At 43.5% G+C, this 27,008-nt stretch overlaps 2 protein-coding genes across 12 annotated transcripts in view; one reads left to right on the forward strand and one right to left on the reverse strand.

Annotated features, from left to right (window-relative positions):
- The window catches only part of PCM1 (pericentriolar material 1), a 94,119-nt gene extending 84,892 nt beyond the window's left edge, over positions 1–9,227 (reverse strand). For 8 of the 9 annotated variants that reach the window (XM_050947265.1, XM_050947266.1, XM_050947264.1 and 5 more), the window contains exons 1-2: positions 8,903–9,046; positions 8,155–8,252 (exon numbers count right to left, since the gene is read on the reverse strand). The gene's annotated coding sequence lies outside the window, so the exon portion shown is untranslated. Of the gene's footprint in view, positions 1–8,154; positions 8,253–8,902; positions 9,047–9,075 lie in introns of those variants that run through there. The other variant, XM_050947259.1, reaches the window with a different exon arrangement.
- Positions 9,228–23,521: 14,294 nt separating this feature from the next.
- FGL1 (fibrinogen like 1) overlaps positions 23,522–27,008 on the forward strand; it is a 42,368-nt gene continuing 38,881 nt past the window's right edge. For 2 of the 3 annotated variants that reach the window (XM_050947955.1, XM_050947957.1), the window contains exon 1: positions 23,522–23,600. The gene's annotated coding sequence lies outside the window, so the exon portion shown is untranslated. Of the gene's footprint in view, positions 23,601–25,823; positions 25,913–27,008 lie in introns of those variants that run through there. The other variant, XM_050947956.1, reaches the window with a different exon arrangement.

Here is a 27,008-nt window from a genome sequence, read left to right on the forward strand (position 1 = left end):
GTCGACCGTTGGAATAGTGTTGATGCAAGTTTGCAGGGCCATTAATCACATCCTGCTAAGAAGAAACGTGACTCTGGGGAACGTGCAGGACATTCTGGATGGCTTTGCACAAATGGGTTTCCCTAACTGTGGAGGGGCAATAGATAGGACGCATATTGCTATTCTGGCACCACCCCACCTAGCATCCAAGTACATTAATCAGAAGCGGTATTTCTCTATGGTTCTCCAGGCACTTGTGGAGCACCATGGGCGTTTCATTGACATTTACGCAGGCTGGCCAGGAAAGGTGCATGATTCACTCATCTTTCGGAACAGTGGCCTGTTCAGGAAGCTGCAGGCCAGGACTTTTTTCCCAGACCGGAAGATCACAGTAGGCGACGTTGAAATGCCCATTGTGATCCTTGGAGACCCCGCTTACCCGTTAATGCTTTGGCTCACGAAACCGTATACAGGGAAGCTTGACAGGAGCAAGGACTGGTTCAACTACAGGCTGAGCCGGTGCCGAATGACCGTGGAGTGTGCTTTTGGCTGTTTAAAAGGGCGCTGGCGATCTCTTTATGGGAAGCTAGACTTGGGGGAAAGCAGTATCCCTGCTGTTACATCCACATGCTGTACCCTCCATAATATTTGTGAAGGGAAGGGTGAAACATTCAGTCAGGAATGGACCTCCGAGGTTCAACGCCTGGAGGCTGAATTTGCACAGCCAGAGAGCAGGGCCACTAGAGAGGCCCAGCACAGGGCTACAATGATTAGGGATGCCTTGAGGGAGGAATTTGAGGCTGAAAGCCAACAGTAATGTTTGGTGCCTTGCGTGGGAATGAAGTGCAGTGGTTACAATGATTTGCAGTGCCTGTTTTTTCCTTTGAGTACAGTATGTTTCACTTTCTGCAATAATAAAAACTGTTTTAAAAACCAAGAAATCATTTATTGAAAAGTAAGTAAAAGGACAGGGGGGTAGGGTGGTGAACTGTACAGTCAGAGGTTTGAATATGTCCTGCCTGGAGTGCTGTGCAATGACTGCTGCACTTCAGGATGAAAATGCTGCACAGTGATGGGGGTTGAGTGCAGAGGATAAGGGTCGTAGTTCTCAGGGCTCGTAGGTGAACGTACAGGTGTTGGGGGCAGCTGGTGGTGGTAAGAAGCTGGATGCTGAAGAACGGGGTTTTGAAGTGACATTGGGGAACAAGGGAGAGAGCTTGGGGGGGCGGGGGCAGCACGGTAGTGCTCTGCCTGCATGGCTACCAGTGACTGGATACAGTCCATTTGGCGCGCCAGGAGGCTTATCAGCTGCTTCGTGCTTTTCTTCTTAGCCAATGCCTTTCTCCTGCTTTCGCTTTCCCTCCAGTGCTGCACTTTTTCTCTCCAGTCCTGCAGCTTCTTACTTTCTCTGGCAGACTGATTCATAACTGCTTTCATCATCTTCTTTGCTTTTTCGTGGCTTTTTCCTCAGGTTCTGTAGCCTTTCAGCAATCTCTGATACGGCCAGTCGAATAGCAGTGGTAGTCAAGGACACTTATTAGAAAGACAAAAATTGAAACATTTAACAGAGAAGCAGCATTGTGTATAATCACAGTGAAGGAGTTTACAGTCTCACTTTAGCATACTTTCCACATACCAAACAGAGCACAGAGAGCCCACAGCAGCGAAGACATGGTGAGTAAGGGGGAATGAGTGCAGAGTTAATTAATCCTGGAAGCTATCTCACTGCTGCAGGTCACCTGGGAAGGGGGACTAACTGGTTCAGGGCTGCACTGGGCTTTCTGTGCATTGGGGAAAGCAAAGAGCTGCAGGGGGACCACACTGAACACTATCCCTACATTTTCCACAGGAGTTAATCCTGGAAGACATCTCACTGCTGCGGGTCACCTGGGAAGCAAGGGAGGGTCTTCTACAGCAATGCGGATTCCGCCGTGGCCCCTATGCAGCTTGCCTGTGTGCAGCAATGGTCCCCCCACCCCTCGTGGCACAGATGCGTTAGCCTGACTGGGACAAGGACCACAGTGGCTCTCCCTATAAACTTGCGCAAGCGCATTGCCCACGCTCTGGCAGAAACTTTTGAAGAGATTACCGAGGCCGATTACCGCAACGTGATAGACCACATCAATGTGCTATTCCACATCTAGGCATGCACGCATGCAGCCCTAACCCTCCCCTCCTCTCCCGAAACATTTCCATCATGAAAATAAAAGCTGCTTACCAGGAACCCGCTCCTCTGCTGCTTCTTCACCAACAAGTTCCAGCTGCTGCAACTGGCTACCTTCCTCCTGGCTTGAGAAGAGCTCCTGGCTGCATGCCTCCTGGGACTCCAGGGTGTCTCCCCCCAGCCCAGTACCCTCACTCTTGGTTTCTTCCCCCCCCCACCTCCCTCTCCTCTCCCCGCTCTGAACTGTCCATCGTGGTCGTTGGATTGGCTGTGGGCTCACCCCCAAGTATTGCGTCCAGCTCCTTGTAAAAAAGGCAGGTCATGGGGGCAGCACCTGAGCGGCGGTTTCCCTCGCGGGCTTTGCGACAGGCACTCCGCAGCTCCTTTACTTTAACCCTGCACTGCACCGCATCCCGGTCATGGCCCTTGAGATCTGCCCATAGGTATCATAATTCCTACGGCTGGAGCACAGCTGTGAATGCACAGCTTCCTCCCCCCAAACACTGATGATGTCCATCAACTTGCCATTGCTCCATGCTGGGGCTCGTTTGGCATGTGGAGGCGTGGTCACTGATTGATTGCACTCCGCACCTGGCTGAGCAAACAGGAAGGGGATTTTTAAAATTCCCGGGGCATTTAAAGGGGGAGTCACCTGAGGCCAAGGCAGTAGAGTGTGAACTGATGAGCAGAGTGGCTGAACAGGTATTCTGGGATACCTCCTAATACCCTGGAGGTCAATTACAGCGCTTTTGGTGGCCACACCTGTGGAGCAACGCTGCATCACCAGCGCTGTAATCGTTATACCTGAGGCAGAGCAGGAGTACGGCCAGCGCTGCAGCCACGGAGATGAAGTGCTGTATGTGCCTTGCAAGTGTGGACAGTAAGTTGCAGCGCTGGTGGTGGGTTTACAGTGCTGCAACTCTCCAGTGTAGCCAAGCCCTGAGTCCCCCCAGCCACATGGGTAAGGACGCAGAGAAATTACTGTAATATGTGAGAAACTGCCTATTGTAGACACTAAAAAGCATCTTTTTTTTTTTTTAGTTGTAATCAGCTGTAGTTCTATTATCCTGGCTTAATATCACTTAAATCTCTGTCCTCTATTAAACTTATTTTTAGTTTTTACCATAAAATCATCTCAATCCTGTGTATTAAATTGTGGGCCTTAGATAAACTAACAGGCTTTCATATCTCTTTGAAGGAAGCAGAGTTGGTAATTTTGGTGACTATCCAGTGACTGGGGATGGATTCTGCAGAGAGAAGCCCCTGGGCAGCTCAGGAACTAGGGTTCACTGAATGTCAAGATTGGCAGAGTCTCAAGAAGTCTGCTGATAAGGCGAACAGACGGGGGTAGCAAAGAGCTGACAGATCCACCAAAGGTGGATCTTGCTGAGACAGAGGGGTAACACAATAGCTTTTAGTTCGAGGCTCTGCAAGGGTTGTGTCACAGTATATGAGAGACTTGACAAGATCAACTAAAGACAGCTCGGATAAATCAAGGTGAGCACACACCTAAAATGTACACTATTCCCATTTAACAGCACTAAAACACTGTTGATGGCACCACATGAAAGAAGTTTGAGCAGAAGCAGCAGAGACATACTGCTCCTCTGACGGACTTTCCTGCAACGGTATTTCAAGAATTGGACGGAAGAAAGGATACTAAAAAAAGGACTAAACAGTGACTTTGATGGGAAAAGTAAAGACTTTGCCATGCAAAAGGATAATCATCTAAACTTATGTCTCTAGATGGCAGTGTACCTGGTGCTATAAGCAGATGTCACCACCAAAGGCATACAAGTGAGGAGGAAAACAGTATGACCTAAAAAATTTTATTAAAGATTGTTTTCAAGAGACCTCATTTCAAATCAATACGCTTTATCAACACCAAGTGCAAACACAGAGTAACTTTTAGCTACAATGTGCAATTAAGGGCAAATCTACTGTGAATACACTTCTACCCTGATATAATGCAACCCGATATAACACGGGTTTGCATATAGCGCGGTAACTCCGGAGCTGTGGCAGCAGGACTCAATCGGCGATTTAAAGGGCCCGAGCTCCCCACAGCGGCCGGAGCCCAGGGCTTTAAATCAGCCCTGGAGCCCTACCGCTGCTATTCCGGGACTGCAGCAGCGGGACTCGGCCGGCGATTTAAAAGGCCCGGAGCTCTGGCCACTGTGGGGAGCCCCGTGCCCTTTAAACCACTGTCAGAGCCCTGCCACTGCTACCCCAGAGTTCCGGCAAAGAGGCTCGGGTGGCAATTTAAAGGGCCCAGGGCTCCCCGCAGCCAGAGCCCCAGGCTCTTTAAATCACCACTGGAGCCCTGCCACAAGCTACCCCGATATAACGGGGTTTCACCTATAACACGGTAGGGATTTTTAGCTCCCGCGGACCACATTATATCAAGGTAGAGGTGTATATGCAAGGCTTGACAGTGTAACAACCATTTTATCCTGACCTATGTCACTGGCCATAATGAATTCATCTTGGCAAGATTAAAAACCATCTGGTTTACAATCAGACTAAGTATATTCTTCCCTTTTGATGTTATACAAGTTGTCTAAGTCTAGCATAAGATTACATCACAACAGCCAATTTTTTCCAGTGTAAAAAAAACAATGGGTAATATTTATCTTAGCATGTAACAGAAGAAAGATGCAGATCAGATACATTTTTATTACTACATAAAAACTCCTGTAAGGACTGAGTATTTCTACTTAAGTAAGACTTCTCTGACTGCACATAGGCTAAGATCAATTCAGTTACACCTGTGCAAACTTCTGAAATCTTAAGTAATTCTCCTCTCCTATTTACCAATATTTTCATGGCATTGGGACTTTTAATCCTGGTTTATAGCATTCACTAAATCAACTGGACTATTTATATGCTTAAACTTAAGCATGTGCTTAGGCATCTTGCTGAATCATGGTCCAAGCAGCTTATCATATTCTGATGATGTCCTATATTTGTTTTTAAAACCTTTTCTAATAAAATTTACATCCCTGGACTCACTTACATAAATTCTTAGAAACTGATGCAAATCACTCGTTACTTTGAGATATTTTTCACTAAAATAAGCTTGAAGAGCTATACAATTCTTCCAACTTTTTTCTGATTAGTTTGTTTTAACTAAGACTACAAGCAGCTCTGTTTGAACAGTCAATTCAATAAAATTTCATGTACGGGAAATTAAGTTCAGCTTTTCCTGGTCTTTTACTTGGTGTGTTATTTTCTTTCACTTTACTTCCTAGCAGCTATTTGCAGAAGAGATTTGCTTATGAAAGTTTTGCTGTCCTGTTACTCTCCCTTTGTGTTTCCACCAATCTATCCTCAACAAAAGGAAAGCTTACAAGATAGTGTTAATATCCTATGTGAACCTGCTATCCTTCAGCATAGTCATTAATCTCCACAAATTAATTGTTTTTATTATTACAAGGGACTTTAATAAAACCATGTCATAAACAGATAAGTAAGAGTTAATAGAACGAAAGTGCTTCATATCTCTTTTGCCTGGAAAGGGTTAACAAGAACAGTGAGCCTGGCTGTCACCTGACCAGAGGACCAATCAGAGGACAGGATACTTTCAAATCTTGAGGGAGGGAAGTTTCTGTGTGTGCTGTTAGAATTTGGTTGTTGTTCACTCTGGGGGCTCAGAGGGACCAGACGTGCAACCAGGTTTCTCTCCAATCTCTCCGATACAGGCTCTTATAAGTTCAGACTAGTGAGTACTAGGTAGATAAAGCGAGTTAGGCTTATGGTTGTTTTCTTTATTTGCAAATGTGTATTTCGCTGAAAGGAGTTCAAATTGGTATTTTGCTGAAAAGATTTTAATTTGTACTTGTATACTTAGGCTGGGAGGGTATTCCCAGTGTCTATAGCTGAAAGACCCTTTACCTATTCCATTTTTTAAATTTACAAAGATAATTTTTACTGTTTTTTTTTCTTTAATTAAAAGCTTTTCTTGTTTAAGAACCTGATTGTTTTTTCATTCTGGTGAGACTCCAGGGGACTGGGTCTGGATCCACCAGGGAACTGTTGGGGAGAAAGGAGGGAAGGGGGAGAGAAAGGTTAAATTTCTCTCTGTGTTAGGATTACTTTCTCTCTTAGGGAGAGTCTGGGAGGGGGAAAGAGAAGGAAGGGAGGAAGGTGAATTTTCCTCTCTGTTTTAAGGTTCACGGAGTTTGAATCACAGTGATCTTCCAGGGTAACCCAGGGAGGGGAAGCCTGGAAGAAGCAACGGTGAGGGAAAGGGTTTACTTTCCTTGTGTTAAGATCCAGAGGGACTGGGTCTTGGGGTTCCCCGGGCAAGGTTTTGGGGGGATCTGAGTGTACCAGGCACTGGAATTCCTGGTTGGTGGCAGCGCTACAAGTACTAAGCTGGTAATTGAGCTTAGAGGAATTCATGCTGGTACCCCATCTTTTGGACGCTAAAGTTCAGAGTGGGGAAATACACCATGACAACATTTGTCTGAAAAATTCATACAAACAGTCACAATATCTAATACTAGTATAACTGAACAGTTAGCCAAACTAACATCTTTTATGTTTATTTTCTCTGGTTTTCAGTGACACTTTGCATATAATCAGTTTCAGCATTTCCTATAGGTCAGTATCTCCCTTGAGGAAGAGCCCCTTACAAGCACTAACAACAAAGAAGAAAATAATTCTTACCTGCTAAAGGTTTAAAAAAAAAAAAAAAAAAAGTAAGGCCATTCCAGTTAGTGGATAGTCTATCAGAAAAATGATTTGTTAAGCTAAAAAAAAAATTCCCAAAAATTTCAGGTTGAGAATGTTTATTCATTTTTATCATCAAGTAGCCACAGAAAGCCAACAAACCAACTCATTTTACCAGAATTTGCACTAACGATCCATACCATCGATTTTGTATTGTATAGATATAACACAATACAATATCAAAACTGCTGATCCTATTAGATACGCTGGCAATTATCAAATTGTGTAAAGGTATAAGTCCAGTAAACATTTGGCAATATAGCAAACCAATGCCAAGATGTAACCTTTTATTTTAGGTCTTTTATTTTATGCACACTTATAACGTCAACCGTGACTGGGTCAAGTTATGAAACAGTCTCTTGTCAAATTTTAAAGTATCCATTTGAACTGTAAAAGCTCAAAATGTTCAACATTTATAATTTGATTGGGGGGGAATTAAATATTCTGCACAAATCTTCAACTCAGAAGTTCTGAAATCTACAGATTTTAAAGGGACAACATGAATTTAAAATCTAGCCACTTAAAAAAGATAAATTAAAAGTAATTTCATATACCACAGACACTTCATGAATCTCCTTCTAATCTCCAGTTTTGCCATCAGTCTGTTGTTATTGGAAGATCTAGGCAACTGAGAAAGCTGGCTATACATTAAACTGACTAAAGTAGTGTTGCCAACCCACGACGTAAACAAACAAAACCAGAGAGAAATAGTTCTCTAATCTCTTTCAGTTGACAGTCATAGCCTCACATGTATCACAAACAACTGTGAACAAAAACACTGACTGCGGCCGGAATGCTACTTGGCCGGTGAGATGTGCCCTCAGTGGGGGTGGTGCTGAGAACTCCCAGCTCCAGCACCGTAAGGGTACATCTTCACTACCAGTCATATCAGCAGGTAGCAATCGATTTCTCGGGGACAGATATATCGCATCTCATCTAGACACTATATATCGATCCCCGAACATGCTCCTGTCGACTCGGGAACTCCACTAACGCGAACAACGGTAGCTGAGTCAACAGGGGGAGCCGTGGACATCGATCCGGTGCCGTGAGGACGGTAGGTAATTCGATCTAAGATACTTCGACTTCAGCTGTGCTATTCACATAGCTGATGTTGTGCATCTTAGATCGATCCCCTTCCCTAGTGTAGACCAGCCCTTATAAGTGACCACACCACACGCTGGATATGTAACAGCCAGACACAGGAAGGGCCCGGCTGAAGTCCGTTTTCATTATGACTGCTAGTCTAGGCCCAGGCAATGGCACCCAGGACCTACCTGCCCTTCAGCCGCTTCGAGACTCCAGCGCAGGAAAGTTCCTGCCCTCTCCGCCTCCTTCTGCCGCCAGCGGGGATGGAGGAGCCGAGTGGGACACACTGCAAGGTGGGGAGAGGTTAGCGGGGCGGACCCTGCTTCCCAGCGGCAAAGCCGGCGGGCGGGCTCCGCGCCAAGGGCCGCTGGCAGGGAATCATCGGGCAGCCGTTGCCCGTGAACGCGCAGCGTCTCCTTGGAGAACGATCAACATACCCTCCCCCACCACCACCTCCACGCGGCAGGAACGAGCGGCACAGCTGGCCGGGCACCCGCGGCACAGAACCGGCGGCCCCCTCCGCTCCGGGAGAGGCCGAGCCATCGGCGGCCGCTTTATCTGCCACGATACTGGCCGGGCAAGACGAGCGCTACGCTGCTCTCCCCGACCCACGGGGCCCGGCCTTGCGGGCTGGGAAGGCCAAGGGCTCCACACAGGCCCGCCCCAGTTCTTCCTCCGCGGCGCCTCAGAGGCCGCGAGCCGGGCAGCGAGAGGCGGACTCCTCGCGGGGAGCGACAGGGAAAAGGCCATGCTTGGGGGGCGGGGGGGGAGAGTAGGAGGGAACAATGCGGCCGCGGCGCCGCCGGAATAACATGGGACGGGGGCTCCTCGGGGAAGGATCCCGCCTTGGGAAAAGCTCCAGATAACCGAGATCGGGACCCTCACCCAGACCCGCCGGACTCGGGCTCCCAGACCCCGGCGGGGCAGCGGTGTTACCTTGGCAGCAGCTCCGCTGCCTTAGGCCTCACGCCCTGCGGCACCGACCGGACCCGCTTGGTTGGGGGGAGGGGGGGAACAGGGACCCTCACACGCAAGCCCCAACGGCCACCTTCGCCGCCATTTTGGTTCTCCCCGTGCGCGGAGGCGGGACGGGGCGGACGGATACACACCGTTACTTAGTAACCTGCTCTGGAGATGCTCTTCCGCGCTGCCCTCCCCCAGCGGCCGCGTAAGGGCACGTGACTGAAGGCTGGAATAGCGCGTTTTTTCACGCTGTGCCGCTCACTCGATTCCTGGCGGGAATCCTGGGGCGGCTGAATGGAGCCAGTGCCTCAAAGAAAACCAGAACTACAAATCCCGGCATGCCATGCGTGACCAAACGGGTTCCAACCACTAGGAGCAGAGCATGGTGAGATTGGTAGTTTCAGTGGTCTTGAGGTTGACTATGGGTAGAGAGAGATGGACAGACACTGTCCGATCGCAACGCATGCTGGGAAGTGTAGTTTGTGGTTTCAGTGCTCTAATAAAAGTCAAGAATTTTTGTCACTCGAAAGCCAGGAGTGTCTGCTGAGTCAGGTGTTCCCATCGCATCACAAGCAGGGTTGAGAGCACTTTTTATTCAACATGTCACTGGTTCAATCACCACTGAGATTCAGTCTCTTATCCAGTTTTTCAGTTCTCAGCCATTTTGACTTTATGAATTACACTGGTGGAATGTACAGCTATAGTATGTAAGATATGTATTTGTCCCATGCCAAGAGTCCAGTACCACTGTGGTCTCTGATGTAACTCAACTAACCACCCCGCCCTTATTCAACAGCTAATGTTTATGCATGCAAAAGTCCCATGGGTTGTCTGGAGGAGACTGCATGCATAGAAGACTCTCAGGTCCAGAAAGCCCACTCGCCTCCCCTATGATGGGTACCAGGGCGGGGAGGGTTGCCATCATGTGTGGCCTCCCCATCCCTGCTGCTGCCACTGAGTGCCGGGGGGAGGAGGGGGGTGGCGGAGAGAGCTCCCAAGCATGTGTGTGCCTCCTTCCCCCTCCTCTCTTCCTCTTCCCCTCCCCCAGTGCTCCAAGAGGCTGCCTCCCAATGATCTCTATAGCCTTAGGCAAAAGCAGCCCAAACAAAGGAGAGAGGCACTGGCTGTTTTCTTTCAGCCAGGGAAGTTCCGAGGTGGGGGCAGAGGAGAAACCCAGCTCCAAATATTGGTGGAGCACAGGCCCCAGCCTTGAATATTCCTAGTGCTTGAGCACCTTGAGCCCCTATAAGCTGCCACCCCTGCAGGTGAGTTCCTTCCCCTACCCCTTCCCAGAGACTTCCCAGCAGCCAATCTCCTCCCTCAGACTGTGCTGCATTTGGCTCTCTCTAGGACCCAGCAGCCCTGCTCTTACATTCTCCACTGCTTCCCCTCTGTCTGGGCTCCCTGCAGAGCGGTGCCCCCAGACCTTTTGGTACCCTAACAACTGCCTATTCTGCCTATGGCTAAGGACGGCCCTGGCAGATTACATGACCTAACAGCCACAATTCTTCAAAACAATACAACCAGCCCATGCAGTTGCCCCAAAATTGCATTTCCTCACCCTTGCACACATCATTATTCACCATTCACACAAATCAAAACAAATCTTCCACGATTGTCACTTTCTACATGTGTCACTGAAGCCTAGAATGTCTGTTAAGTCTGTGTGAAGTGACAGAAACAGCAACACGTATGAGAGAGAGCTAACTTTGGTTAAAATATCAGCAAGTTCAATCATCACTGTTACCATCGAGTTTTTGCTTTGCAATCTGTTACCATCAAGTTTTTAAATTCTCAACCATTTTCAGGTATTTTACCACCAGACTTTATGAATTACACCTGTGTGATAATACAGGCTTTCAGCTACTCGTACTGCATATTGATCTAGCTCAGGGGTTCTCAAACTGGGGGTTGTGACCCCTCAGGGAGTCATACGGTTATTATGTGGGGGGGTCATGAGTTGTCAGCCTCCACACCCTCAATCCCATTTCACCTCCAGTATTTATAATAGAATTAAATATTTTAAAAAATGTGTTTTTCATTTATAAGAGGGGGGTCATACTCAGAGGCTTGCTGTGTGAAAGAGATCACCAATAGAAAATGTTGAGAACCACTGATCTAACTGCATTACAGGTGTCCTAAAAAGGAAGGAGAATTGTTGGGATTGTGCCCTTTGTTTACTTCTTTGTGGTTATATATAAAAGATACTAAACATTTTTTAGATTTTAAATTCATGGCATACTAATAGGATCATGACATCAGTCATCAAGTCTGAGAAGTTATTTTTATTTAGACTGCAATAGAGACATCAGTTTAAAGTGCATACTTAGGTTTAAAAGTTTTTTCATCTTCTCTCATAAGTCACACATACAATGATAATTAAAAGATTAAAGAGAAAATCTTTCTTTCAGCACATGTAATTTGTACATTTACCTGCACATTGTGTATAGTCTTTTTTACTGTTTCCCTGTCGTGTGTTTTGTTTTGTATCATTTGTAGGTATTTTTACACAGCAACAAGAAAAAAAACAAAACAAAAAACTTTCAGGCCCTCATTATACATCATAAAGAAGCACACACGCACAAAAAACACATAGGAGAGAACTCTATATCCATTTACATGGAAATAGTTACATAGTCTTAAGCACCATCTATTAACATATACCTGTGTTTTGTAAGATCAATATCACTTTGGCTTCCTCTCTGCAGCTCTTTACATCAGCTCTTCACACCTGCCACCTGTTGGTCTATTCATACAAGGTTACTTTTAATATGCTATAACTCCTGCTAAGGTGTCCTGTGGTCTCTATCAGCCACATCCCTGTATTAAAAATAAGATACCCTGGGGTGGAATGTCCAAATCTAGGCATCATTGACATTCAGAAAACCCCTGCTCAGTTGCTGCCTAGCCGTATAGGCACCTTAATTCCCTATGTGCTTAAGTTTCTGCCATTAAAATCCCCAAAGTGCTTAAATTTTGGCAGTTAGGCATGTGCTCAGCCACCTAAGTTCTGACGCTGCCCAACTGCTCCATGCTTAACTCATTCACAAACTGTGTTCCTCTGCCTACTATGCCTTTGGGGCCCAATCCAGTAGACATACTCAGAGCACATCTAAACCCACACCAAATGTCTGCTGGTGGTGCAACCTCCTCTTATGTCCTTTAGACCAATGGTTAGAGCACTCACCATTTGTGTTTATATAAGCTTCTTCCCAGAGTGACAGGTGATATAGTAGCCATATGCTATCCAGGTCCCTAACTAAGAGCAAAGGTTGCGGCTCAGGAGGGGTATCCAATCATGAGTTGTTCATACCTCTACTACTCCCAAAAGTAGGGAAAAGGGGCCATGAATTCCCGAACATATATTACCTGAGACTCCCAACGCAGGTGGCTCTAAGAATTTGTTTGTGGTTTATTGTTGAATGCTGATCCTGTGCAGTGGGTGTTTTCTTTATACTACATTAAAATATGGTAAAGGAGACTTACATTGTTACTAAACCTGCATCCAGCCTTTACACTAGCAAAAAAACAGCTGCGGGAAGTTATTTTCCATGGCTCATCAACTGATCCCCTTTGTGCAAGAAGAACACAAGGACCAGAAACTGTGAGGCAGCGAATCTCTTGGATTTTTATGGCAAATATCCCCACAGCAGGTAGGGGCATAAGGGTATATTCCTATGTTTCCATAAGTGAAATCACTTTCAAAAAAGAATATGTAGCAACTTCCTGTAATAGATCATGCTGATTTGTACCATTACTACCTGTATAAATATTGTGCAACTAATAATCTCAGTTTAGAGCATGTAACAGATACTTGTTAAAATAATTCTGCATCTATTACTTAAGTAATGTCTTTTTCTCCCGCCCTCTATTGCCTTGCATGGAAAATCAGCATTACACTGGCAGTGGTTCAGATAAGTGATGTACTATGTTGTGAGCGAGCAGTACCTCTTGTTGTCCTGCAGATGGCAGCAGCATCTAGCTCAGTGGTTGTCAACCTATTTATCATTGTGGGTCACGTACTCAGCTCTGTATGTGTTATGTGGGCCACATCCAGGCAATATATGTACTACCTGTACATCTAAAAAAAAGAAGGTGTAATATTTGTTATATGACAGATTTATGATTCGAATCGATATAGTATCTTTCATTTCAACACCAGCAAATGTCTACCAAGAACATTTTAAAGTAGCTAAATAAGTAAAAACATTAACCGTTAAAAATTAATTTATTGTAAGGGTGGTATGGCACCGTGTATTGCCACCCTCGCTTCTGTGCTGCTGGTGGTGGTGCGGCTGTACTGAACACCCAGAGGGTGCCGCTGCGGAGCCTGCCTCTGCCTGCAAAGATGGGGAGCCCTGTCAGGTGCATGGTTCTGCCCACCATGCACTCAGCTCCCCTGCTAGGGACTGGCCTCCTTTTCGCCCAGAATCTAGATCCCCCAACACTGAGCTGGCACAAATGCCTGTCCTGCAGAGACAGGGTGCCCTATCCAAGGCAGAACAGCCCCCGCGCTAATGGAATGCCCCTTCCAGAATCCAATCCCCCTCCCAGGGACTGACCCCCCATGCAACCAACCTCCCACTTAGGGACTTTCCCCCAGCCCCCAACTTAGGGACTGCGCCCACCACCTCCATATACAGGTACTGTGCTCCAGTATCTAGCTCCTCATCCAGGGACTGTCCCCAGCCACTAATCCTCCTACCTAGAGTCTGTCACTCATGCACTAGCTGCACTACTCTTCCTGCAGCCCTAGCTCCCTGACCCTCTCCTTGCGCTAGGGTTGCCCAGTGTCCATTTTTTTACTGGAACGCCTGGTTAAAAAGGGACCCTGCTCATGGGGCCACAAAAAGGGCAGTCACGGGGTCTCTGCTAGCTGCCTCTGCCCCAAGCACTGGCTCTACAGCTCCCATTAGCTGGGATCCTGGCTGGGGGCAGTGCCTACGGGCGTAGGCAGCACACAGAGCCACCTGGATGCCCCTGCGCCTAGGAGCCGGACACACTGGCTACTTCCAGGAGCTCCCTGAAGTAAGCGCCGCCCAGAGCCCACACCCCAAGCCCCCTTGTGATAAATGAAGTGGGGAGAGGATAGCTCCCTTTTATGAACACCCAACCAGGTAGTTAGCTGTAAAATCCCTCTTGGTGTCTGTTCTCTGCTTGCTTTACCTGCAAAGGGTTAACAAGCCCACATTAAAAGAAAAGGAGTGGGCACCTGATCAAAAGAGCCAATGGGAATGCTAAAACTTTTAAAATTGGGAAAGAGACTTTCCTTTTGTCTGTTGTTCTCTGGAGAAGGAGACACAGAGCAGCAATGCTATGTAAGGCTTGAACCATGTATGAAAATTCATCTTCCATACCTAGCAGAAAATATTTGGATAGGGAATGTTTAGTTAGGCACAATCAGGTTTATTTTTTTATTTTGGCTTGTAGATCTCCTCTGTGGTAACCCTTGATGCGTATGTTTGCTTGTAATCTTTAAGCTGAACCCCCAAGAAAGCTAGTTTGGGTACTCAATTTTTGGAATTGCTCTTTTAAAATCTAGCAAAAGACTAAATTCCAGATGTATTTTTTTTCCTTTTTTTTAAATAGAATTTAGCTTTTTTAAGGACTGGATTGGATTTTTAGTGTCCTAAAATGTTTGTGCTTATGCTGTTTGATTAGCTGGTGGCAACAGCTAATTTCCTTTTTTTCTTTTTCAGCTCTTCCCCGGAGGGTGTGTGTGAAAGGGCTTGAGGGTACCCCACGGGGGGAATTCCCAAGTGCTCCTTCCTGGGTCCAAGGGTGGGTTTTTTTGTTGTTTTTGGTTTTTTGCATTTGGATGCTGGCAGCATTTACCAAGCCAAGGTCAGAGAAAAGCTGTAACCTTGGTAGTTTAATACAAGCCTGAAGTGGCAAGTATTAATTTTGAGAATCCTTGCAGGTCCCCACCTTCTGCACTTGGAGTGACAGAGTGTGTCAGCCTTGACACCCTTCCTGCACCCCAACCTTCTATTCCAGCTCTGAGCCCCCTCATGCATCCCAAACCACTCAGCCTCAGCCCCAACCCAAAGCCCACACCTCCAATCAGAGGGTACCTCCTCCCACATCCCAACCTCCTACCCCAGTTAAGAACCCTTTCCTACACTCTGAACCCCTTGGCCCCCTCCTGCACTCATCCCTGGCCCCACCCCAGAGCCTGCACCCCCAGCTGGAGCCCTCACCCCTTCCTGCACCCTAACCCCCTGCCCCAGCCCATGAAAGTGAGTGAGGTTGGGAGAGAGCAAGTGATGGAGGAATAGGGTTGCCATCTTTGGTTGGACATATTCCTGGAAGTTTAATCAGATGACATAATCTTCAATTAAAGCTTAATCTTTAATTCCTGGAGATTCCAGGATAATCCTGGAGGGTTGGCAACCCTACAGAGGAAAGGGAGGTGGAGTGAGTGGGGGGCAGGGCCTCGGAGAAGGGGTGGGGCCTTAAGGAAGGGGCGAAGCAAGGATCTTCAAATTGTGCAATTAGAAAGTTGGCAACCCTACCCTGCGCCCTAGCCCACTCCACCCAGTTTCCACGCCCACTGGTCTCCTACCTCAGCTGCCCGTAGCTGAGCAGTGCAGCCCGCCCTGCCCATCTGCCTCTGCAGTCCTAGTGCTGGGAGCCTACTCCAGCCAGGGCTACTGGACCCATGATCCTGTGGAGTGGGTGGGCACTGAGCACGCTGGCTTCCTACTGATGCTGCTGGGCCCGATCCTGCATAGCCCCATTTTTGCACCCCCCTACCAGCCCTATGCCCTGGGCAAGTGACCCTCCCACTCCACCCTACATATGGCCCCATGGATGTCACATAAGCCACATCTGTATGCTGACTGGGCTGCAAGTGGCCTATGGGCCGCATGTTGAGAACCACTGATCTAGCCATGTTCACATTCTCTAGCTATCTGAAATAGCAATGTAGAAATGTACTAAATGGAAACAGAAAAGAAAAACAAAAAGAGAGAGAGAGAATTGTTAATTTGTAAAAGCCACACAAATTTCCTCCCTGACCCCAAACCAAGAACTATACAATGAAAGAAACAAAACAAAAACTAATATACCCTATGAAGAAATGATCACAGTCAAGAGTTCATATGATTTTGTCCCTGTTTTTATTCAGTCCACTTTGAAGCTAAATTAATTAGGGAATTCTCAATTTCTATTCTTTCTGCATTATTATAAAGAGAGCGTTCCAACATTTGAGATTCCGTTCTAAAAAGAAAGCATTAAGGGGACTATTTTAAAATTGGAAAATTAAAAGATCATCTGATAGGAGCCATTCCTGCCCATTTCATGAGCCCCATGGACTAATTGCTTTCTTTACACTTTATGGCTTTGATTTCCATCCAAAAATATGTCAGCATTAAAGTATTTAGCAGATAAACCTATGTTGAATACTTCCATATGTGCTCCTATTTTAATACGGAAGCAATCTGCCAAAATGTGGACCACTAAAGAGTACATCTGATTGAAAATAAATATGTTCTCTTTAGCAGTTACGTTGTCTTGGGCTCACACCCTGGAGATGCATATTGACTTTCTGTATTAAGTTGTCAAAATGTCACGTAGCAATGCAGAGTTAAGTAATTTCACAAAGTTCCATGGAAATTAACTTTGTGGCGCGATACTGCATACTTTACTGAAGCAATAAAGCATGCAATACTGAGCCACACATCACAGTGGGTAAGTGTGAAGCAATGGGGTACCATTTAACCAGTTCAGTAACTTTCACTTTTATAAAATACTGCATGCACTCAAATTTCATGTAATGTGTTACTCATATCCAGATATTTTATTTGCATTTTACTCCCCAATAGCCTTCAAAAGCTACATCCTATTGATATTTATAATTTACTTGTTCATCTTCCATTGTTGGGGAAAGATATTTTAGGTCCTCTTACCCAAGAGAGCCTGAACAATTATTCTTAAAGTGTGTGGTTGCTTTTATGAATCAGTTTTTAAAAATGAACAAATACTTGTAGTAATGAATCTCATATTTGTAATTCAAATTTAAAATAGTGAACACATGGACATAAAACTTAGGGTGGCTTTGACATGTTTTAATTAGATTTATAATCTAAATATTACTGACACATTTCTAACATAATTGCTTACTTCATACTGTCCTTTGTTGAACTGCACTGGCATGTTTTCATGACATACACTTAATTTCCAAATTACTTTGCCATATTTCTTCACTCAGTGGGGCTACGGCTACAGTGTGCTCAGTTCTGATGTTATGAAGAGACTGCAACCACTCCATAGTTAAGGTTGCAACAGGACTCTATTCTAATGCTAATTTCTGTCCCCTAAAATAAAAATTCTCATTCTTCTTAAAATTTGAAGGGAAATTATTAGTAGAAGGGAGAATTTTTCTAGAAAATTTGAAAGAAAGTAAGACTTAAAGGTGAAAATACAGTCAAATTATAATTCTGGAATTACTTGATAAATAGTTTCCATCATATCTACAAGCGAGTTTTCAAGCAAAGAAAATAAAAAGTACTAATTAGCATTTTTTCAAAAAGTAGACATAGCCCTTTTTTGCTATATCTAGCAAAGCAAAACAATGTAGATAATATTTTCATTGACAACATTAACATATAAAAAATTCACATGTAAATCCCCCCCTTCCAGGGAAAACATTAGATTAGACTTCTTTTCACAGGGAAGACTTTCTATGTCAATTGCTTTACCTAGGACGAGGTTAAAAGTTTCAGTCTTAGAAGGCATGGGCACTCTAGCCCCGATCCACAAAAACATTTAAGTATGTGTATAGTTAAGAAGGTGCAGGACGATGGTGAATTGGGCTCCAGATAGCTACATGGTAGGTATCTTCCCTAGATAATCAAACACCTTCTTTCACAAGGCCAATTTATTATTATAATTAGAGATAAACCTTAATCAAAACCATAGATCCAAACACCCTTACACTTTGAGAAAGTTCACATCAGCAGTCAGATTCAAAATTTGCACCTTGGATCAGTCTCTAATTATTGTATATAGACTTTCAAATAACTGTACCTTAAACCCATACAGATAGCCCTGTAATTGCAACCATTTACCTGAATGTCCATCAAATCCATAGACCACTGGTGAGGCAAAGGAGGTGAGTAGCACCTGCCTGCCTCCACTTCCAACTAGAGAGGCATATACATGTCCCAGACAGCAATAATAGAGGTAGAAAGAAGCAGGGAGACAGTTCTAAGTGTGGTTCCCATTATGGTACTACCTGGAGACACTATTATAACCTGTTGGCACTGACGTTTGATTAATACTTATTGAAAGTGATGGCTGTAACAGCTGCCCTTCATTCAGAATAAATGTAAAAAGCAATTAAGATTCTTTATGGAATAGACATCTGAAACAATAGGAGCCACTGGCTAAAACACAGGCCATGTGCGAGGCTGGAATAGGCATTAAGTCATGCAGTCTGGTTTTCCTTGAGGTCTGAATACAAACACGAGGTGGGGGTTGGAGTGTACATATAGTTTGACAGAGCTATGTGAATGAGGGAGAGAGAAGAATCGGTAACACCATGGAACCATCCAGGGAAGGCAGCAAGGAAACTCCAGAGACAGCCAGAGAAGTACTTGTAGCATGACCCTGAGAAAAACCTAAGAGAGCTTTTTGTTAAAGTTCTCACTAAGAAGAGACGTGGAAGTATGAGCAAAAACTGTCTCGGAGTGTTTCATTCCTACCATGTTGAGGAAAACAGGACTTGATGTATATTCTTGGTAAATAATACCTGACTCTATCATCAGTTTCTCCTTCTAATGGAAACCACTTGCTACTTCTTGAATACTGGCTAAAGGGAGAGCCCTAAATTAAAATGAAGGGGAAACAACTCATTCCATTTCTGAAAGAATTCTACCCAAGGAAGCCAGTATTCAGCTGTAAGAAGTATGGATATGATCTCCAGGGAGATATGTAACATATGAGTTTTTGCAGTGATGCCACTATTTAACTTAACAAAGACTATGGGCCAAATTTAATGGTGAGATAAATTATGGGTTAACTACTATGCTGCTGAGTAAGTGGATATGTCACTAAATAAGTATAAATTCCAAAATGTAGGGATGGAAGAGCAGGCATGCAATGGCAGTAAGACAGAACTGGTGGGGGCAAGTGCTTTATGTTATACCTTTTTACGCTCTCCTGTTTGTTTTTTTCTGGCACAACTACCACCCTTTCACCTCCGCATATGAATTACCACTTATTTTCACCCACATACTGATATAACTTAAACCACTTTTAAATTTGGCCCATTTTTTGTTTCTGTTGGCTTTGTGCACTTTCAAGCCATTTCACATTTCACTTTCAGTTCAGCAGGAATAAGAGATAGTCTACACACACTTTGTGCACCAGCAAGAGTGCCTTACAGCTTAGTTTGTTTTGTAGCTGATTTAGTTAAATTGCTACAACCCCCCTGTATGTAAATCAATTTCAGAATCTCCGCATAAGGGAACAACTCCCACTTAACTAACATGAATTCTATTTAAATTGTTACATAAACTGTGAGTAGATCAGCCCTAAAAGGAAAAAAATATGGTTTTCAAAGTATGCTGTTTTTCATAAATATGACTCCAAAATACCATAATGGAGTATAAAGAGATGTTAACTTTATTTAGCGATTTAAAAAATATATCTGCATTTTACTAACAATCTAATTGTTAGGTATTTTTGGTCACATATAAAGGACTTTGAGTTTCTAGTCACTCTAACTGTTGAATGACAGGGCGGCATATTATATATGATGACTCAAAATGAGTCCTTGTACAAGCTAGAGCAGCAGTTCTGAAACTGTGGAGCAGGCCTCCCAAAGGAGGCACGAGCAGTGTGCTTTCTTTTTACTATTATTATTGAAGAGCTCTGGCTGTCAGCCCTGGTTGGATAGGTCTCATGCAGAAAAGTTGTAAATACCTGGGAGGTGGGAATAAAGGGGACAGTCAGAGCCCCACCAGGCTGGGGCTGACAGCTAGAATCCTGCCACCCAAGCATGGTCTCTCCTTCCCACCCAACCCCACTCCCTCAGTGGTAGGCAGCCCAGGCTTGGGCTCTCCTTCCCTCTCCCTTCAATCGCTCACCAGAAGACACTTTGAGCTCAGGGCTCTCCTTCCCCCACTCCCCAATCCCTCATCTGGAGGCAGCGAGACTCCAGCTGTCAGTTCCAGGGTGCCAGCAGCGGCACAGAAGTAAAGGGACAATGGGGCGCAACCCTTACTTCTGTGCTGCTGCTGGCACGGCACTGCCTTCAGAGCTGAGTGCCCAGCCAGCAACTGCTGCTTTCTGTTCTGCCTTCAGAGCTGAGTGGTGATATATGTACTTGGAGGGGGTGGTGTAAATGACCACAGACACAAAGAAAGGGGGCCCAATCAAGTAAGTCTGAGAACCACTGAGCTAGAGCAATTTTGTTGAAGTCAGTAGAGTTGTACCACTTACATCAGGACTGAATTTGGGTCTGTCTTGTGTAAAAGTGAGACTGTGCCTTTTAACATGTCTATCCGCTATGCCTAAGCTCAAGGCATATATGTGCTTTTATTCATGAAATACATTTATGATGTTGAAATACAATATTATTCTGTTAAATAGCAGCTTCTTTGTTGTGATAATGATCTTAACAGGGTTTTAAACATGCAAGGTTAATGTTTTAGTCATTCTCTAATCTAGTTCGTACATGCAAAACTTAAAGGCTGTTTTTTAAAATTGGACTCACAATGATTTTAAGTTAATAGGAAAAAATTACAAAGCTGAGGCTGGCAGGTCTCTGATTTCAATGATGTGCTGTATCAGTTGTAAATAAATTATCTTTTTCAAGATATGATTACTACATAAAAGTGATAGAAGCAACAAATCATTAATGATGTGAAATACTAAAAAATACATTAATAAAAGTGTACAAAAGTATTTAGGAAAGACAAAGATCATTTTGCTTTGATTAATCAGATTTCAGCATCCAGAGTAAAAAATAATTTAAAAATATTATTTCAGCTAAACTACCAAACATTCTAGGCACTTCTTATAAAGGCATGTTTGTTACTGGCTCAGCATATGCGTGTAAGACCATTCGAGTATCCTCTTGCTGGGTGTATAATACTGTATGTCCTTGGGACACAATTTAAAATGTGGTTTTAGCTGACTTTAGAATCAAGTCCATTACATGTTTTCTTTATTCTGGACATTCCACAAACCAGAAAAAAAAATCAGAAAAAACCAGCCATGAATCGTGTAAACAAATTAATTCATAACAGATGGAGTGAAAGTAAATTTTGGCATGCACAGAGCTACCATTTCATGCTTGTACAATCTTTGACCCTTCCATGTTTTTACATGACAGCTGAAGGTGATTTGAAACTTTCCAGGCTAAGAGTCTGCCACATAAGAAGAGATGAAGCTCCACTTTTTATAAATGGTGCTTAGCACTTGCATTATAGCTTATCAGGAAAAAAAATAGAACTCTTAACAATTCAGTTTACCTAACAAATTCTTGTCTGCTTGCAGCCTCTTTTGAGTTTGAGTGACAAATGGCTGATTTTATGAACACATTATCTTGGATGTACTGATTTTACAAGCTCTTGAAATTCTGCCAGATAAAATACTGCTGCAGCAGCAGCACAGCTAAAAAGGCTCATAAGATGAAGAAAGACCCTCCGCTTTCTTTGACTGAAGTAATTTCTTTTAAACATTGACATAAGAAAATAGGTGGCTTTTTAAAGTTCTATTAGGCTTGAAGTTGACTGTCAATTCACAGTATGTCACTGATGTCACCATGCACATGGGAAGTTTAAAGTTTGATGAGATTTATTATAGAAGTGAACAACAGCGATATAATTTTTATAATTGTTTTTAAGAAATGAGCTGAGAGATGAATGAGTAATTCACTGTGTTTGACAAATTTTCCCTCATGTCTGGTTGTAAGAGCAGCTTATTCGTAGACTTGGGTGGCCAGATCATTAGCTGGGTAAACTGGCATAGCCCCACTGAAGTCAATGGAGTTTAGCCAATTTACACTAGTTGAGAGGCTAGGACTAGATCCTCAAAGATATTTAGGGGCCTAACTCCCATCTGAGGGAATTAGACACCTAAATACCTTTGAGGATCTGGGCCCTAACCCTATCTCAAGATAAGAAAGGATTATTATGTTCTTTTATTCTCTGGTACTTATAAGTCTCTCATTTCCATAGTATCTAAGCACCTCGCAATACTGGATGTATTTATCCTCATGGCACCCCTGTGATAGTCATCTAATCTGACCTCCTGCATAACACAGATGATTGAAGTTCACCCAGTAAATTCTACACTGAGCCCAATGACTTGCAGTGGAACCACAGCATATCTTTTAGAAAGATGTGCAGTCTTAATTTAAAGACTTCAAGTGATGGCGGATCCCTTGGTAAGGTGTTTTAATGGTTAATTACTCTGAATTAAAAATTATGTGCATTATTTCCAGTCTAAAGTTTTCAAGCTTCAGCTTTCAGCCATCAGATCTTTTTATGCGTTTGGCTGCTAGGTAAAAGAGTCCTTCTAAAAACAGATGTCTTCTTTCTGCGTAGGTTCTTGTAGATCATGATTTCCTCAGCTTTATCTGCTATTTAAAATGATTTGCAGAATATCTTCTCGCAGTGATTCTTTATCTAGGTCATTCCTGGGCATTTTGTTGTAGGTATTTAACATTTGCAATTCAAAATTAGAGCTGTGTTGGTTAGTTTTAATTGAACCTGTGGCTTACATGGTATGATTTCTCTTCCCTGAATAGGTAAGTATTATTCTTAAAATTAGATTCCCAGTGCAAATATTCACATTTGAGTCCAAAATTGCTTTCCCTCAATATTCCTTAATATTTCTTATAAACTTTACTCTTTCCAGAAGCATGCCTACCAGTACACTCATTTGATGGGCTGTTCTTAGAAAACAAGTGAAGTGCCAACAGTCAAAATAAATTCAGTTTTTTTATCTGAACAAGCATACATGGAAAATGTATGTTTGTCCAGCTCTAAATTAGCCCATAGTAATATGACTATGTCCCAACAAAGTCAGTAGGCTCATGTGCCTATAAGATGTCACTAAAACAATAATAAATGTTCCCTGTGTTTGTCCATCATAATTAGAATGTCCTGCCTTGTACCAACCACAATTCTCTGTCTGTAGGCCCTTTGGCTCTCTCTACATTGCTTTGTTTGTATGTTTTTGCAGACATTCCTTACTCTCCCAGCTCTGCTATCAGCAGCTGTAAATTAATCTTACTAATCTCTTGATTCAGGAAGTTAAACATGCTTGTGTGTTTCTGAAGCATAACAAATTTAGGCCCTAGTTCAGGAAAGCACTTAAGCGTGTGCTTAATGTTAAACATGGACTGAAGTGCTGTCCTGGTGAGGAATGCTTTCCTGGATCAGGGCCATTGAAAGGAATGGATTCTTTCTTCCTTCTTCCTTCCTTTTTTATGAATTTTCAATTTATATATTAGGCACTATATTATAGTCTTCTCTTTCCTGTGTTGCAATTTAGTTAACAGCCTTGATCACTTTTTGCAACTCCTCAGTAACATTCCTGCTCACTGACTCATGAGAGACCTAAGTCTCAACTCTACAGAGTTTAATAGCAAAAACAATCTTGCTCTGGGAAAGGCTGTGGAATTCTTTGCATCAGCTAGGAAGATTTAACAATCGTAAGTTGTTCTAGAGAGTAAAGGTAAAGCTGGTAGGTGGGCTTGAGGGTATAAGCGGGGATTTGGGGTGCTTTCTACAGTGCTGAGTTAAAATGGACATATTTTTGAACCAATAATGTATTGTTTTAATTATCTCTAATGGTGTGATTGTGTTAAGGGTGGGTCTAGATGTTTCGCTAAAACATTTAGTTGTTATTCAATAAACTCTAAACTAAGATCTGTAGTCCTAAATATATTTTAATACATTGATGGATAAACTATGACAAGACTGTTTTTAGGCCTTGAAATGGGCTAAAATCATTTACTGCATTGCAGAAAAAGTGGGTGCATTTCCAGAGATATTATTACCTAATATAAAACAGTGCAGAGCTTGAACAGTGAAGTAATGTTTACTTGTTCGTGAGAATGGTTTAGCTTTTAATAATTCTGAAGAATGCAAGGATAAAAAAATTTCCCTAAAGGTCATATACTGACCAGTTTACATTTTTGGAAGGAGTTTCACTTCGCTGGAAGGTTCTTGCCTATTATTATATTGATGTTCTTGGAACTGTACAAACACAGATGACACAGTGCAAATCCCACATAGCTGGCAATCTACAGAATTCAGGCAGGAAAAACCAAAACAAAATCACAAATCGAAAGTCCAATACTTAACAGTGTAGAGTTTTTTTATGGTATTAATGTCTGTTTGGTATATTACCACTGAAGGACATAGAAGGATAAGTGATTTTAGGAGGAATTTGAACAGATGGGAAGTCTGAGCATAAATAGTGGGAGGAAATTGCATGCATAAGGATGGCATGGAAGAAGAAACTTTAAAGACACCTACCTGGCTTTTTTTTTCTTCAGTGAAATGATTTAAAATCTCTCAGAAAGCCATGCACATCCCCTCCCCCGCATAATGTCTTAGCTAGTATATGGGTACCATTTTTGCTCTTATGGATAGAATGTCAGAACATCTCATAAGACTTAATACTGCTTTACCTAAAGATGATTCTCCTTTGGGTCAAGTGGTAGTAGTTTGTGTCTTCAGATGAGAAGAATTTTCTTTAATTTTTTATCTTCACCTATGGCCCTTCATGGTGTGTGGAAAACTGATGAATAACAGATCTTACAGATTCGCTGTCACCTTGAAGGTTTTTCAGGAGAAGAGTCCCTATGTGTACAATTTCTGTTTCCTTTATGGGCAAGTGTTGATGTTGGAGGGAAAGTCGTCTTTATAATTATTCAGCACATATTATCTCTTTGGAGTCACTAAAGTCAGTAACAGAAAAATGTTCACTAAAATCATGTGACTGATTTCAGCTGTGCTGTGACTATTTATTTAATAATGTAGAAGCTTATTGGAATGAATAGGCTTCTTTGCTGATTTAATATGTGAATTTTTTTTATTTGTAATTATTTACCCTAGTGTTAGGGAGAGACTCTTAATGAATTGTTTTATCCTATAAGGACATTTCTGATTAAGTTTTAAGTAACTATGTAAAATTAACTTAACTGTTTAAATAGGCAATGAGATTAGCATGAGGATGTAGTCTGTCATGATGTCTGTCTGGAGTAGCTCATGATTGTGAGTGCCTACCTCACGGCAGGCTGTCAAAACAGGGCAGAAACCCCAAACTGGTGGTATTTTCTGTAATTAAATTTCACTAATGTGAACTCCTGGATCACTGTAACAGTCTTACCACAGAGTCACAGATAGTCCTTGTAGACTGGGGGTCGGCAATCTCTGGCACGCGGCTCGCCAGGGTAAGCACCTTGGCGGGCCAGGCCAGTTTGTTTACCTGCCGCATCGGCAGGTTCAGCCGATCACAGCTCTCACTGGCTGCAGCTCACCATCCCAGGCCAATGGGGGCTGCGGGAAGTGGTGCACGCTGAGGGATGTGCTGGCCGCAGCTTCCCGCTTCCCCCATTGGCCTGGAGCAGCTAACCACAGCCAGTGGGAGCTGTGATTGGCCTAACCTGCCAACACGGCAGGTAAACAAACTGGCCTGGCCCTCCAGGGTACTTACCCTGGCGAGCCGCGTGCCAGAGGTTGTCAACCCATTCCATAGACTCTCCAGTCTATCTTGCAGTCCATTTTCTCTCTGATTGTTATGTTTCTGTGGATAAATAAATTATACTTTGTTCTGAAGAAGGTCTCTGTCACTTGCATTTTCATACAGATCACCACTCCTGAAAGGAAGTTTCGGGCAGGTGCCAAACTTTGTTGAGCTAGCTAAGGAAACAAAGTTGATAAACCAAGGTACTGTAACCTGGAGACCCAGTCTAAAAGTGGGGTGAATCACAGGATTCCAACCCGAGAGACAGAGGTACAGCTAATCCGGAACCATGACTTTTTGTTAATAAAAATCTGTGGGGGTACAGGGTCCTGCTACAAGTTATATTAGAAGGGAGGTCTAATTAGGTGCAAAGGGAGGAGTTGCATGATACATTAAAAGCAGCAAAGAGTCCTGTGGCACCTTATAGACTAACAGACGTTTTGGAGCATGAGCTTTCGTGGGTGAATACCCACTTCGTCGGATGCAAGTAGTGGAAATTTCCACTAATACCCACTTCGTCAGATGCAAGTAGTGGAAATTTCCACTACTTGCATCCGATGAAGTGGGTATTCACCCACGAAAGCTCATGCTCCAAAACGTCTGTTAGTCTATAAGGCGCCACAGAACTCTTTGCTGCTTTTACAGATCCTGACTAACACGGCTACCCCTCTAATATTATACATTAAGTGCCCAATTCTGCAACCTGGACTCACAAGTGGTCCCATTTACCTTATGTATTTGAAATATGAAGAAATAAACAAAATAGGGAAGCTAAGCCAAAGAGGCCAGATATCATATCAGTGACCCCTCTCTTGTCTGTGCCAGAGCTGATATAGCCAACGTTGTGTTCCAGTGAGCTTCTAACTCCAATCCTTGTGCACCTCTCCATAAGAAAGACTTCATTTAAAATGAGCGACCTTTTAAATAGAAAGGTTACTTCATTTGAATAGAATATACAATCTCAACTGCACAAATTCTAAACTCCTACACTTGATCTATAGCTTACATGCAATAGATCAAACATACTGTAAGAGGTGTAGGCTGACTGAAAGAACTCTGATGAGTAAAGTCTGCTTTTGCATCAACACTATTTAAGGTGTGTTTGCTACTCCCTTTAAAAAATGAAGTTACTCTAGTTAGAATGATGTTCAGTCTTTGAAGGATTGACACTCCATTCGAGCTCTTCAGATTTGTGAACTCTCTGTGAATCAGTTGGACTGTGGAGATTAGTGTACAGTTTACAAAAATAAATGCCTGTAGTTGTGCATGCCAGATGAACATGAATTATTAAATGAAAGAAATACAATCCTCAAGTCCTAGACAATATAGCTTAATCACAACTGTATGTAGAATAAGTAGTATGACC

This window comes from Gopherus flavomarginatus, chromosome 3 (assembly GCF_025201925.1).
Source record: "Gopherus flavomarginatus isolate rGopFla2 chromosome 3, rGopFla2.mat.asm, whole genome shotgun sequence".
In the NCBI taxonomy this organism is placed as follows: Eukaryota; Metazoa; Chordata; order Testudines; family Testudinidae; genus Gopherus; species Gopherus flavomarginatus.